The following is a 13,730-nucleotide window of genomic DNA, read 5'->3' on the forward strand; positions in this document are numbered from 1 at the left end:
GTTCATTAGTAATCGTGACATTGTAGCATGACAGGTGATGTAATTCAATATTTTATTAATAAAAAGCACAGAATCTTAAGGACATTGTATAATGAATGCTTTTGTTTCCATATCATTGTGATTTAAAAGATTTTACATCTTTTGTGCCCTGAAAATGTCTCTTTAAATAATTACATAGAACAGCACTGGATGAGATAATTACTCCAGTCACTGGCTGCAAGATTTGATTGATGCTGTGAGCCTGACAAATGACAAATGTGCCACGAGTCATAATTTATAAAGTTGCTGGGTCTATTTTTGTGTATCCTTAGCGTTCTTAACCAAGCCATGGTCACCTCTCAACACCACATAGTTCTGCTTAAATTTACCTGATTTTCAGTCTTACTACAGTTTTGGAGGGCAACCAGATTTGAAAAATGGGCCCTTAGTTAGGCACACTGAGAATCACCAGGCTTCACAACCCCCAAATCATCTAGCTTTCTTCAAGCAAAGTGCAAGTAGGAGGGAGTCCTGGAGTTCAAACTTCAGCCTTACCAGTCTTGAGTTTGAGCACAAAGAGTAGTGTCGTTTAGATATAGACCCTTCCCAAAAAGCTGAGCTGGAAAAATACATGACATCCAAACACAGAAGATGAGACTGTATCTTCAAGTCTGATGATGTTAGCCAAAATGGATTATTCTCCAGAACACAGAAGATTTTGTTATTATGTCTAATATATAGAATATCTTTACATTTAATAGGACCTGTTAGATTAAGAAAGGCTGCTACACCATGATTACATTAGTGGCTTTTGTGTGGGTATTCTTATATGATCTTCTCAGAACATTCAATTAAAAGGAAAAAAAAAAAAACCTGAATTGGGCCCAGTATTTTTCTGTGTACATTTTTGTTGGTATTCACACTTTTTTCTTACATTTCTTTGTGTGCTGGAAATTAACTTTTCTAAAGCACTAAATATACTTCTACCTGGTTGGATGGTTTAGGTTTTACTTAAAAGGAAAAGGTGACAGTTAAAAAATAAAATAAAAGCCTATTCACAGCACAGTGTTGTAAGGAGTGAGTTAATAAAATGCACAGCGCTTGATAAAATGGGTAACTTGGATTCCTCTCAGGTCCCAGTTCCATAAAGCACCTTACAAAGTGACAAAAAATATGAAGGCAAGAAATGAATGCTAGTAATTTTGCTAGTAAAACCTTAGCCAATTTGTACACATAGAAGTGACAAATGATTTTAACCAAAATAGAGGAGGCTTTCCGGACTGTTTCATGTTTTATCTACAACATCAGCACTGCAAATAGCTGCTCATTAAGGTTGTCAAACATCTACAAAGAGAATTGAACATCAAATCTATGATTTTAACTTTAGTAAAGACTTTGACACTGTTTTCCACAGCATTCTCCTGGAAAAACCGACTTCCTGTGGTTTGTATGCCTGTACTGTTCACTGGATAAAAAACTGTCTGGATGATTGGGCCAAGAGAGTGGTGGTGAATGGAATATCAGCAATAGTGTGGCCAGCAGGACCAGGGCAGTGACCATCCCCCTGTACTTGGTACCAGTGAGACCACACATTGAATCTTGTGCTCAGTTCTGGGCTCCTTGCTGCAAAACGGGGTGCTGGAGTTCTTCCAAAGAAGGGCAGTGAAGCTGGTGAAGGACAGACCAAGTCTTGTGAGGAGCAGCAGCTTTTGTCCCTACCCCTGATCCACCCTAGCCTTCTTAGATACAAGCACTTCCTGAACCTTGCAAAGTAGACCTCAGTTGGGTGTCACTTGAGGTTTTGCTTACTGCAGGGCACAGTTTGTAATGATAAGGAAAAGAGAGAAGCAAAGGTGTGTAAAGTACACCTCAGCTTCCTCAGTGATCAAAGGCAGAAGCTGGCCAGCAAAGGCAACCCTGGACAAGCCGCAGAAGAGGGCTTGCCTTCAAGCCACATACACAAACTGCAAACCACACTGCCAAATGGGTAGCAGCAGCTCAGGCAGCTGTAGTTGAGACCTGAGCAGAATTAGAAGCTTTACTCACTCTTGGACTTTACTGACACTTGGAAATAATCACCTCAGTGTGGAGCTAAAACATGTGGACAACTTGAACTACAGCCATAGAATTTGGCTGTGTGAGTTAGACACTGTGTGCACTTCGTTGCTGCCATGGAAGGAAGAAACAAGATTCCCACTTTCTGTTATCCCCAACAACCCCAGCATGACAAGAGGACATCTCTGGATAGTAATGTGGATGTCAAGAAATAATGTTGCCAGATTTTTAATGGACAACCAGAAGCTAATCTCTGTCATGGGGTCAGGGCAGTGTAAATCGCTGTAGATTGGTAGTACAAAAGCAGGAGGAAAATAGGGTAGCCCTCAGAAGCTGGAGTGAAGAAGCTGCAATTAGTACTCACAAAGGTTCCCAGTAAACACTCTGAGTCCTCACATTCAAATATTCAAAGATGGGTGATAGCTGGCCTGAACAAAGGAAAAATTGTGCTGGAAAATCTCAAAAGGATATAAAACAGCTTCTCAGTTCATCATGTAATTTCTCCCATCCAATTGATGGCAATATTATGACAATAATTGCATGTCTGTTTGACAACCAAACACTGCCAGTCTTTTTAATGGACCTCTGTGTTTTCAAAATATCCCTAAATGACACAGTTTTTAATGAGCTACACAGCTGCAGGCTGGTTACTAATTTATGATAGAAACAGTGCTATCACACTCTTCTTTCCTCTTAGTAGTGTTGTAACATGAGTTTGAGGTAAGCACTTAAAAATAATTATAATTTCAAAATGTTTTCAACTGATATCTGGTGGGGTTTTTTTGTCCCATGAAATCCTGACTTCTACTTATTTTCAGTTTTGCTGGTAAATGAGCAGAATTGCAGTTATGAATAAGGATTGTATTTTTCTTTCCAGATCTGATATGTACCTTTACAGATAGCACAAATAAATGTGCCTGAGACCAGTGTTATTAAAGAGAGGATCTGTTTTTATTAAACACATTACTTTCAAAGTTTTTTTCAAAGACACAGTTTTCTAACTCTTCCTTATTTTGGTACTTGTGGATACAAAATAATTTAATAAAAACCATGAAAACCCTGAATGCTGTTTGTATTCAGATTAATAAGATCAAAATGGTTCTCATTATCTCAGTCATGTTAAGACTTTACTCAAGGATGAGAGGCTGTAAAATATTACTGCTCTTTTAGAAATTCCATTGTCTCATTCATTTCTTTCACTGTTGGCAAACTATGAAAGAAATTTTAGGAAACCAGGGGACAGAAAATATTTGTGAGACTTCTCCAGTCATTTTGAAGAGGACTGATGACATACTCTATCAAAGCACACAGCTCAAGAATTTTGACTCTAGGACTATTGCCTCTTTTTAACTTACAAGATTAAAAAAGACCCAAAATTCATTCTAGACATAGTATTCTCTCAGTGCATTGTTAAAAATTAGCCTTTAATATGGAATGCTTATGACTGTACTACCACAAAAGTTAGAATCTAGCTCATGATCCACAACAGCAACAATTTTCATTCTCATTACACATAGAACTCCAGAAGTCCTGGCACAGTTTTTCATGAAGCTGTATTTTAACATACAGTCAAAAATAAACCTTGCCCTTCTAACTTTCCAGCTATTAAGGAATTCACCAGGCACAGGAGACTGAATACCATATAACCAATTTCCACAAATCTCACCATTTCAGCTATAATATATTCCAGTCTATTAAGCATTCTTCTGCTGAAGGTACTCAGTATCTACCAGCAAGATTATCCTCAATCTCTGGGCAATTGGAAACCTCTAAAACTAAGTGTCATGTTGACTAACTGGGAGAAGTAATTAAACCTTCTTTGTAAAGAGGAGAGCTGGAACAAAAGAATCCATTGTTCAGTCACTGGAACACTTTGGAAGGTCTGAAAAAATGCTAATTAACCCAGAGAAAATAGATGCTTCGTTGGTTCACAGATTGAGATGAATTTTGGAGCCTGACAAAACCAGAAAGTTTATGTCTTTCTCAGCTGTAAACTGATCTGAATTAAGTGTTTACCTCTCCTGCTCACAGTCCTGGGCCATCTCCATGCAGTTTGAGGTTATTGCCCTCCAATCTCCTGCATAAATATTTTTCTGAATGCTCTTTAGTCCAAATATATTCCACTGAGATGGACTAAGGAGAGGTCAAATTAAATGTCTGGAGAATGCTTTGATGAAAAGCAGAGGGTAATAATTAGTTAATTCAGGTTAGCAGCAGCCAAGTAAATTTGACTTCATGCAAGTACTGATGGAAAACCAGAGGGTTACCAGCAGCTGGGGGAAGTATAGGCAGACATCCTGTGATCCTGGACAGACTGAAAAACACGTCAGGACTTCTTAGCAAGGAAACTGTTCAAGAGGGCTATAACTATGAGCATTCCCTATGAAAAGAGAAAATAAACTTATCTCACTACAATACTCAACTTCTCCTAAGAAATCAACTTAGCAAGGCCTTCCCCATTTACCCTCAATTGCCTAATAACTCAACCTAAGAAGCAACAGCAAAGTTAAACTTCAGCTAGAGAAGTTATTTTGTTCTTGAGAAATATATTTCGGTTTCTGGAAGTGCATAATTTACATTCTTCTTCATGTGGGCTCAACTGTAAAAATGCTTAGAAAATACCTGTACTTAAATATTTGGTAGGATATTTGCCTAACAGTGTCCAAAAAAAAGTGTGCCTAAAGATATTCTACAAGCTTTTACTGATAACACAAAAATCAAACACCTTGTCTTAGCTTGAATTACAGCCATCTCCAGAGTAAATATCGCAAATTTTAACAGCCCACAATGGCTTGGAGCAGGAAGTGAAAAACTATCTACTAAGAATTGCAAGAGGGAGCACAATGGAAGAAATGTTCCTAAAAATATTGCTTTTTTTTAAAAAAAAGCACTTAAATGGTATGGATTTCAAAGTGTACCTTAGAGAAGTAGACCTATACATTTTCTGTCATTGGAAGGGACTATAAAAGAAACAAGAAGAATATCAAAAAGTCTGCCTAAAAATCTGATTAATGAAAAAATAGAAATCTGAGTAAATTTGAGAAATTAATGGCTATTTATTTCACTTCACTGACCCACTTTTGCAAAATTTAAGCATTAAAAAAACCCTTTCAAGTTGTGCAACCCTTCAAAAAGTACTTAAAGATTCTGGAATTTGCTTATCACTAAAGTGGAGTGTGAAAGAGCTGAGATTGTAAATACTATTTTATTACTGACATGCTGAGCATTGTTTCAAAGTTGATAAAACAAGATCTGCTTCAACAGAAGAAGAATTTTATGTGTAAGTGGTACACATTTGGAAAACATTTTTCACAGTTTCATTTGTCTCTCTTTTTCTTCAATGAATGTTAATTTCCAAGATAAAGGCTTGGTACTTTCCAAAAGAATGGTGTGGATTTAGTCTTGTCAATAATTTTAGCATGTATTTCATCACAGAAATGCTGCTTCCTAGTAATTTTAACAGAGAATTTTTAGTTTAGCAGCAGCCTGTTATGAAATGCCTTGTAATACCAGACATTACAGCACAGGCATTCAGATAAATATAAATGGAAATTCCTTTTAGTTAAACTGATACTGCAATTTTAGCAATCATGCCTTCTCATTTGCCTCTGGGCTTGCCCTTTCCAGTCTAAAGATCTCTGTATTCCTATTTTGGTTTGAATTCCTCTACTCAAAATTAGCATATGTCCTTTGAGCCTAAGAATATAATAGCTTTTTATTTCAAATGTGACTATCTCTGCAGAGGCAGGAATGATTTATGAAAGGCCAGATCTCTCTGTTTCACAGAGGTCAATGTCAGAAATCTGATTGACCTCAATAGAAGGTCAGTAGAAAAATGCCATAGAATTTGAAGTCCAAATAGATTGTTTTCAAGTGGTCTAGCCAAACTTTATTTCACCAGCAACTCCTGTATAAGTGCACAGGCATATGGAGATAGGTAGGAAATACTTTAAAATAATGATAATACAGGGACCAATTAAAAGATAGCTACATCTTTTAAATGACACACCTGTTAAAAATATGTTTATTATCTCTAAATTAGCTATCAGAGGCATTCAAGGATCTAGTCTGACACTGTTAAATACTTTGCCCTTATGAACTCCTTTTATGTACTGGTTCCACAGTGTTCGGGTACATGTAAGTACCCCCAGTAACTCAGCAACAAAAAGCAAAAGCTGAAGCACAATAAACAATAAAGGAGCCTTAATAGATACTTCAGGCATGCTTAAGAACACAACCAGTTTGTAAACAAGAGGTCACCTACAGGCAGCTAAATGACAAGCACAAATATGGATGAGGAGGGCTGTGGCTATTTTATCTTCCTTTTATTTAAAATCAATGTGACTTCCAAAATTGTTTTGAATACAGAAACCCCACCAATAATCGTATGGTTTGATATGTTGAACAGCCTAGATCAATGACCCTCCTCACATGATTGTTTACTAAATCTTCTCTATCACTATGACCTAAATTAAAGATTCTTAATTTTTTTTGCTCTGTGAAGTGAAAAAAACCAAAACCTTTTATTTAAGGAAAATTTGTGCTTTGTTGAGTTTTTTAAACGTTCACAAGAAAGTTTTGTAGTGTAAGATCAGCACAGTGCCATGGTTGCCTATGTCATCCTTGACTTACCTCTTCCTTGCTGCCTTCTTTCTTTAAGGTTCAAATCAACTAGGATTTGGAAAGAGGACAGAAATTAAGACCAAGCCAATTTGTGGCTACAAACCAGTAAAATCACCAATTTCAGGAACTAGATTTTTGTTTTGTTTTGTACTTCGGTGGTTTTATTTGATTTTGTCAAAGACTTTACAGGCTTGATGGGAGCTTTGGCACAAGGTTTTTAATTGCAGTTAGGAAATGTTATAAACAATGTTGATTTTTAAAGTCTTATCCATAGCTGGCTAGGAAATAGTTCTGTTTACTGTTTCTGCAAAAAGCAGAGAGAGAGAGAGGGGCAAAACCTCTCAACTGCCAGGAGAAAATAAAAACCCTGATTTCAATTCATTCTGTAAAAAAAAAAAAGAAATCATATTTTTGCATTCTCAAAAATAAAATTCAAAATTTTCAGTTTAAGTGAAATAAAATGCTTTCAACAAAAGGAATTTTAGTTGTTTGATTTTCAAAAAAAATCACTCCATAGGAAAACACTTTAATCTAGGCAAAATAAGCAACAGTAACCAACTCCTACTTCAGTGAAAAGCAAAGGTTTGCTGTGTATGAACCAGTTGATCTTCTTCATTCTTGTACTTTCTATGTCCATCAAAAAACAATGATGTTAAACGACATAAACAGATTTCCCTCATAAACCTGTTATACACAAGATGAGTTATTTGCCAGTATGCCCTACAGGTATCTTTGTTAACTGGCTGAACTTGAAAATTTAACTCAGTTCTGGGATTGCTGCTGTTTCCTCTAGAATTTCAATCTGAATTCAGATTCTCTGGAGGAAATACTGCCTTCTGCTAGGCAAACAGAAAAAGTATGTCAAGCCTGGTGTAGAGCTGAGCCATGAAGGATGACGTTTTCATTAAAAACCGTGGCTCAAATATCCTGTCCAGCTTTTAGATTAATTTCTGAGTGCTGACAGCATTTGAACCATATATCTTCCAGAGTATGCAACAGACTTGCTAAAAGTACAGCTGTGTCAGATTCCTTGGTTGAGTCCCAAGGAGCAATAGCAGCCAACAGACATGGCTCCCAGACCTTGGGCAAGTCTCAGTACCATCTCCTTACAAACAGACCCAAAAAATCATGAAAAGGATAGGACTACTAGCCTTTTCAGTTTAAGCTCTTCTTTTTTCCCCTTTGAGAAATAAAAGTAAAGAAGTCATGCATTAGTTTGAGACTCTGCGTTGCAAGCTCTGGGAAATACTTTAGCCCAAAAATTTTGGAACTAGCTAGAGAAAAAGGCAATTTTGGAAAGCTGCTAGGATGATGAGGAAAATAACAGCTGACAATCTTAGCCTAGCTTGAATCTCTCTCACATATGGTGGTTTGGCATCAGTGCTGCACGGTCAAGTGCCAGGTGAAGGGACCATTAAATGGTCATGGCAGTCTCTGTCAAGCAGCAATCAAAAAGAAGTAGGAAAGCAAAAGCTGTCTGAAATAAAAGGTAGATCAGTCAGAAGATAAAGAAGGAGATAATATATTGCATAAAGATGGAGAAAAATAAGGAATGAAATAATGTGGATGGAAAGGAACCAAACAAAAAAGACACTGAAAGAGATTAAAACATTTAAGAAATAAACCCAAAGGAAAGGAAGAGGAAACAAGAATAAAGAAAAAAATAATGAAGAGCTCCACATTTATGATAATGACCACCTATTTGAACATATGTATCCCCACTGAATATGACCAAATGAAGCCCAACTAAATCACTTTTCTGTTTTGCAGTTAGAGGTTGGAAATATAAAGATAGTCTTAGAAATTAATCCTTTAAGAGCATTTTCTTCATAAAATTTGATAGGCGATTGAACTAGTGGATAAATATGTTAATAAAAAGAAAGCCCAGGCAGCTAAGAAACTTCTGAATCTGAAAAATTAAAAGCAAGAGTAATTTAAACCAGAAGTTAGTTTTATATAGTTGTATTTTTTTTCTGTCGTTATTTGTTTTAAAAAAGGCCAATGAAAAAAACTTCAATTTAACCATGTATGTCTTTTTAAGAGAAAAAAACACCTCTCATCAGCTGCAGATCAGTGTAGGAGCAACTCAGTACAGCTAAATGGTGTGCATATGCTGAGATCTGCCCTTTTTGATCATGAACAACAGCATGTAATCTATTAATAAATATTAATATTTTAATATTTTTCTTTATATAGATAATTACATAAACATTAAGGCCATACACAAGGACGATGGGCAATTATGTACAGGAATTCCTTTATTCATTCTTTGAATTAAGAAAATCTATTGGTTCAGTATTCAGAATAAATGTTTCTCTGTGCTGGAAACTTACACAGGAGAGTGCTTAATTCATACACGTGTGCTGTAAGTATACTTGTATCAATACAGAATTTCTCAGTCATGTTGTTTTCACAGTTCAAGTCCAAACTATGAAGTAATAATTTTTTTAAAAAGCTCATGTGAGTTAAATGTTAGAACTACCAACTGAGCAAGGTTATTTTTCGTATTTTTAATATCAAAATATGTAGCTACCAGTTTATTTCTTAGAAGCTACACACTTAGGTCCAAAACCTCAGGCTCCTCTAGCACATATATATTTCTGCCAAGGCCTCACCCTACAAGAAATCCCTCCAATAAGGAAGTATAATTGCATAAAACAAAGGATCGAATCAGGTCTATTTTTCTACAATACTTTCCAATCCATGCGCTTGGGGTCCAAGGATGACTTAAGAAAACCGTAGAATATGAAAGCTGCAGATGCTAGACAGCAACTTGTTTGTAGTGTTTTAAAGGGTTCCCTTAAAAAAGAAAATAAAAACCAACTATCAGAAAGAAAAACAAATAAGCAAACAAAAAAGAACCCCAAACTTGAAAAATATCCAGTGGTCTATAACTCACAAGAGGTAGAAAGTGACTGACTTCTCAGAGATATTTGTAATATTGTTATCAGAAATATGAATGAATTTTTGTGACATGGCAAATTTTTCACATGTATCTGTCTGTATATTTTTTTCTTGCAGGGTAAATCCCTGGCTCAATTCTCACTCCTTCCACCTTGCCTGCCATCTGAAAAGCTCTTCCATAAAGTACTCATAGTCCTGCCCCTAGGCAGAGTAATCACAGTTCCGTCTAGACGCGTTCAGTCCCCTCTCTGTAGCCAAATCTTTATAAAAGAAATACTATTGATATAGAAACTGCAAAGAACTGCATTCAAACCCAGAATATTGATATACATATACTACTAGCAGAAAGTGTAGGAGTTGGTGTTTCAGTAGCCCCCAGATACAAATATGTCTTCTGTCCAGAGGTACCCACAGATGTCTTTACTTTCGTTCACCACAGGATGATGTTTATAGCAGAAGACCTACGACTGGAGGTAAGAATCTGTTTGACAGAGAAGAGGAAGAACATCCCAATATACTGATTTATCAGCCTTGGAAGGAAGTTTTGACCTTTATTTGAAGATGATCAATGGCTCTTTCCTCTGAAAAATGAAATAACTGTTGTCATTACAGGTCTAAAAATACGTAAAAATTCCATATGCTGCTCTATAGCTCACATTATATACTAGAAACATAGTATGTATTTTTGCAAGAGATGGAACAGAAGTAGCACACCCCATAGGATATCAGACTCTTGAGTTGCTCATACATATACACATTACTAGAGTGAATATATGTGAAAGGTAGAAAGAGTTCTCAGATTTTGCCCCTGAACTGATAACCTTTCCTAACTACTAGAAAAGGGTCTGAAAAGTTTTAATAGAGAAGAGAAGAGCAGATGACCTACACTCTGCCTGTGTGCTGAGGGATTCCTGTCTTTTGAAGCATCTAATGCTGGTAGCTCTCTAAAATGGGCCATAAATGCATATCTGGTCCAGTATGGAAACTCCTAAGGACAGAAATAGAAATAAATATTTATAGATGCATGCAGTTTTAATGGGGAGAAGAAACAAGCAGTTTAGCAGCATACAGAATGGAGATCATTCACAGGCAAATAGGCTATGTTTGAATGGAGAACAAGAAGGACTAGGAAAAGAAAAAATAGAAAAAATGAACTGACTGTAGAGTGATACAGCGAGTTGATTATGTATATACATAGTCGCGAGAACAGACAATCCTTTCAAATTTTCATGACATGAATTCATATTTTTACAAAGTAAAATGAGAGTTACTGCAGAGTTCATGCTTTTGATCTGTAGAAGTATCCAAAATATGCTTCAGAGCACACAGTACTCTAATGAAAATAACAACATCACAGTGCTCTCTTCAGTATAATTTTCTTAAATATTTTACTGTATGCTTTAAATTCTGGAGAAGGTAAAAGCTGGAACAGACACAATTATTTCAGTGAAATAACTCACAGTGTCAGTTCTCAGAGTTTCCAAAAAAGTCCATCACAGGACTAGAAAGCTGGATTCACAGAAATCTTTAAGAGATGCAAATCACATATTTTCATTTTCTTCAGGTACATCCCGCTGACACATTTCAGAATTCTTCTATATAAAAGGAACTAATGGCTTTCCTTTAATGAAAAGTATTGATTTCTTGAAGAGTACAGATTACAGGTATAGAAATAGTTTGATCAGGAACTTTATCATCACTAAAAAGTAGAACATATTTCAGGAAATGGACCCACTCTGTTGTGACATGGACTCTCCTTGAAAATGTGTAGCAACTACTTCAGATTACACAGGTATACCTCTTGGGTTTAGGGGATTGATCTTCTATTGACTCATCTCACTTGTAAGCAGGGAGAATAAAAAGACCTAAAGATCTGTAGGACAGAGAAAACTAGTAATTGGAATCTTTTAGGATCTTTATGGAAATATTAATTCAGAGAGCACGATGCAGAGTTTTTAGTCCTTCCCAAGTAGGCCTGGTTTGTAATATGGAAGTATGGATAAACCAACAAGGAACATGTGTTTTAACAAAATATTATGTACTCAAGGTGTCTCAGACATCACTGCCACTCATCATGTCTACCTCTGGGTTCCCCACACAAGGAGAGATGGGGCCCAGAGCTTCTTCATCAGAAAGTACAGCATCCATTAACTGCTGCATTTATTTAGTGGCCTAGGGCATGTCATTATGTCATGCTAACCCCATCCACTGGTCAGCTTATTACCTGATTAATTGCTAGGGGGAAGAAGTGATCTCATAAGGGGTTTTGACAGGGTTTTCTTTATTTGGAGGCTTTGTTCAATTTCAGGGGTTTATTGGACAGATATCTGGGTAAATGGGCTGGCAAGCATGTATTGTGCCTCTTTGAAATTAATGCAAATTCATCTCTATAATTCATAGGACTTTACTTCCAACTGATGAAATGTAACAGAGCCACCAGCTATTTTTACTCCTACCTGTGTTCATCCTATTTATCTTCTTAATAGACCCATCTCATTAAACTCTTCTCAAAACTGAAAATGATGTGTGCACTACATTTAGTCACTTGTGTGGCTCAGAGAGCAAATAACTAAACTGAAATTGGGAAAACTGCTGAAAATCATGCATTGAAAACTGTAAGGAATTTCCAAAAGCTATTCTGTGATCAAACAGGCAGGAATACATGAGACATCACGCAACTTTCTATTGTAGAGGACTCCCAAAGATGTGGAATCAGTGTCGAACATTTTAAATACTTTTCTGGAAAAAAATTCATAAGGTTCTTGCAACATAAGCTTACTCTTGACAATTCAATATCTAATGTCAGAGCCAGTATTTTATTCATTAATAAAATAGTGTGTAAAATTATCATATCCTTACTTCCATTTTTGAATTTGTAGAATAATAAACTTCTGTTCCTAAATGAATGCACAGTGTTTTTAAAAGATGCACTGATATTTAAAGAAAATAAAAATGGGTCCAGACTCAAACAATTCCCAGAAGGCAACTATTTAAAATTCAATCCTGAGCCCCTATTTTAAATAGGTACAGCTATAATGTACTCATGGGAGATTGAGAGTGTTATGCAGAAGAAGCTGTGAGAGGAGACACATGAAGAAGAATAAGAAAAAGTCACCATGCTTCATATCAAATCTAAGTAATCATATGGCTGAATTAGTAACGATTGGCAAGCCCAGTAACATGCACATAGAAACTTAATAAAATTAATGTTCTGTTTCCTCATCTGATATCCTGCTCCTTCTGAAGCAGAAGCCAGCCTGCTGGGATGTCACTTAGGATTGCATAGCTGTGAAGGGACCTCAAGTTTGCCAGTACCCTGAGGTGGGTCTGTCAGCACCTATTTCTCAGAGCAAGTGCCCCCAGAGCCATGCCGTGCTATGCAACCTCTAGAGCTGGGCTGCATCACAAGAAAAACAAGAATAAACTTTTTAAAACAGAGCAAGCTGAGAATGAGGCAGATTATAAATAAAAATGTTTTATAAACAAGTCCCCCCTATCCACTGTGTCCTTGTAGTGAGATCCTTTGGCTCTAGACCTGAACCTAGTTCAATAACTCAGTTGCTTTTTGGGTGAGACTGAGATTTGCACAGTACTGAAGTTTGCACATTCCCCCTTGGGTCTTTCGGAAGAAAAAAATCTCATGACCCCTGGGGCCTGGCTTCTTCTGCTCCCTATTTTTCCGACCTGTCTTCCTCTGTCTGCTGTGCTGCAGCCTTCTGGCTCTTTGTTGTCTTTCACATGCTTTGCCTGCCCTACTTCACTCTCAGCAAAGGTGCCCCTCAGCTATGCACATTTTCTCCCTTTGTAGAGTCAGTCAGCCCATTCCTCAAAAAGGCTCCATGCAATCCAGCAAGAAGCCATCTGGAAAAACTCCCAATCTCCTTCCCAGCAATTAACCATAGCTTTTGGGTAGAAACTAGCATTCTTTAACAAAATAAAAAGCAAAGATACCAAATTATCAGCATCCACCATGAACCGTATTGAGTTCTTCCATCTCTTGAGTGACCCCTTTGAATCTGCGTTACTCATGCTGAAATCTTGAACATATAAATTTAACCAGCTGCAGAGACACTTGATCTGCACTTTGTCTTCTCCATATCCATCTTGACCAGTGCATCTGGCAGATACCACAGCTTTCTTCATGCCCTCCTTCTAGCAGTGGTGTTCCT

Source organism: Corvus brachyrhynchos, unplaced genomic scaffold (genome assembly GCF_000691975.1).
Source record: "Corvus brachyrhynchos isolate BGI_N302 unplaced genomic scaffold, ASM69197v1 scaffold23, whole genome shotgun sequence".
In the NCBI taxonomy this organism is placed as follows: domain Eukaryota; kingdom Metazoa; phylum Chordata; class Aves; order Passeriformes; family Corvidae; genus Corvus; species Corvus brachyrhynchos.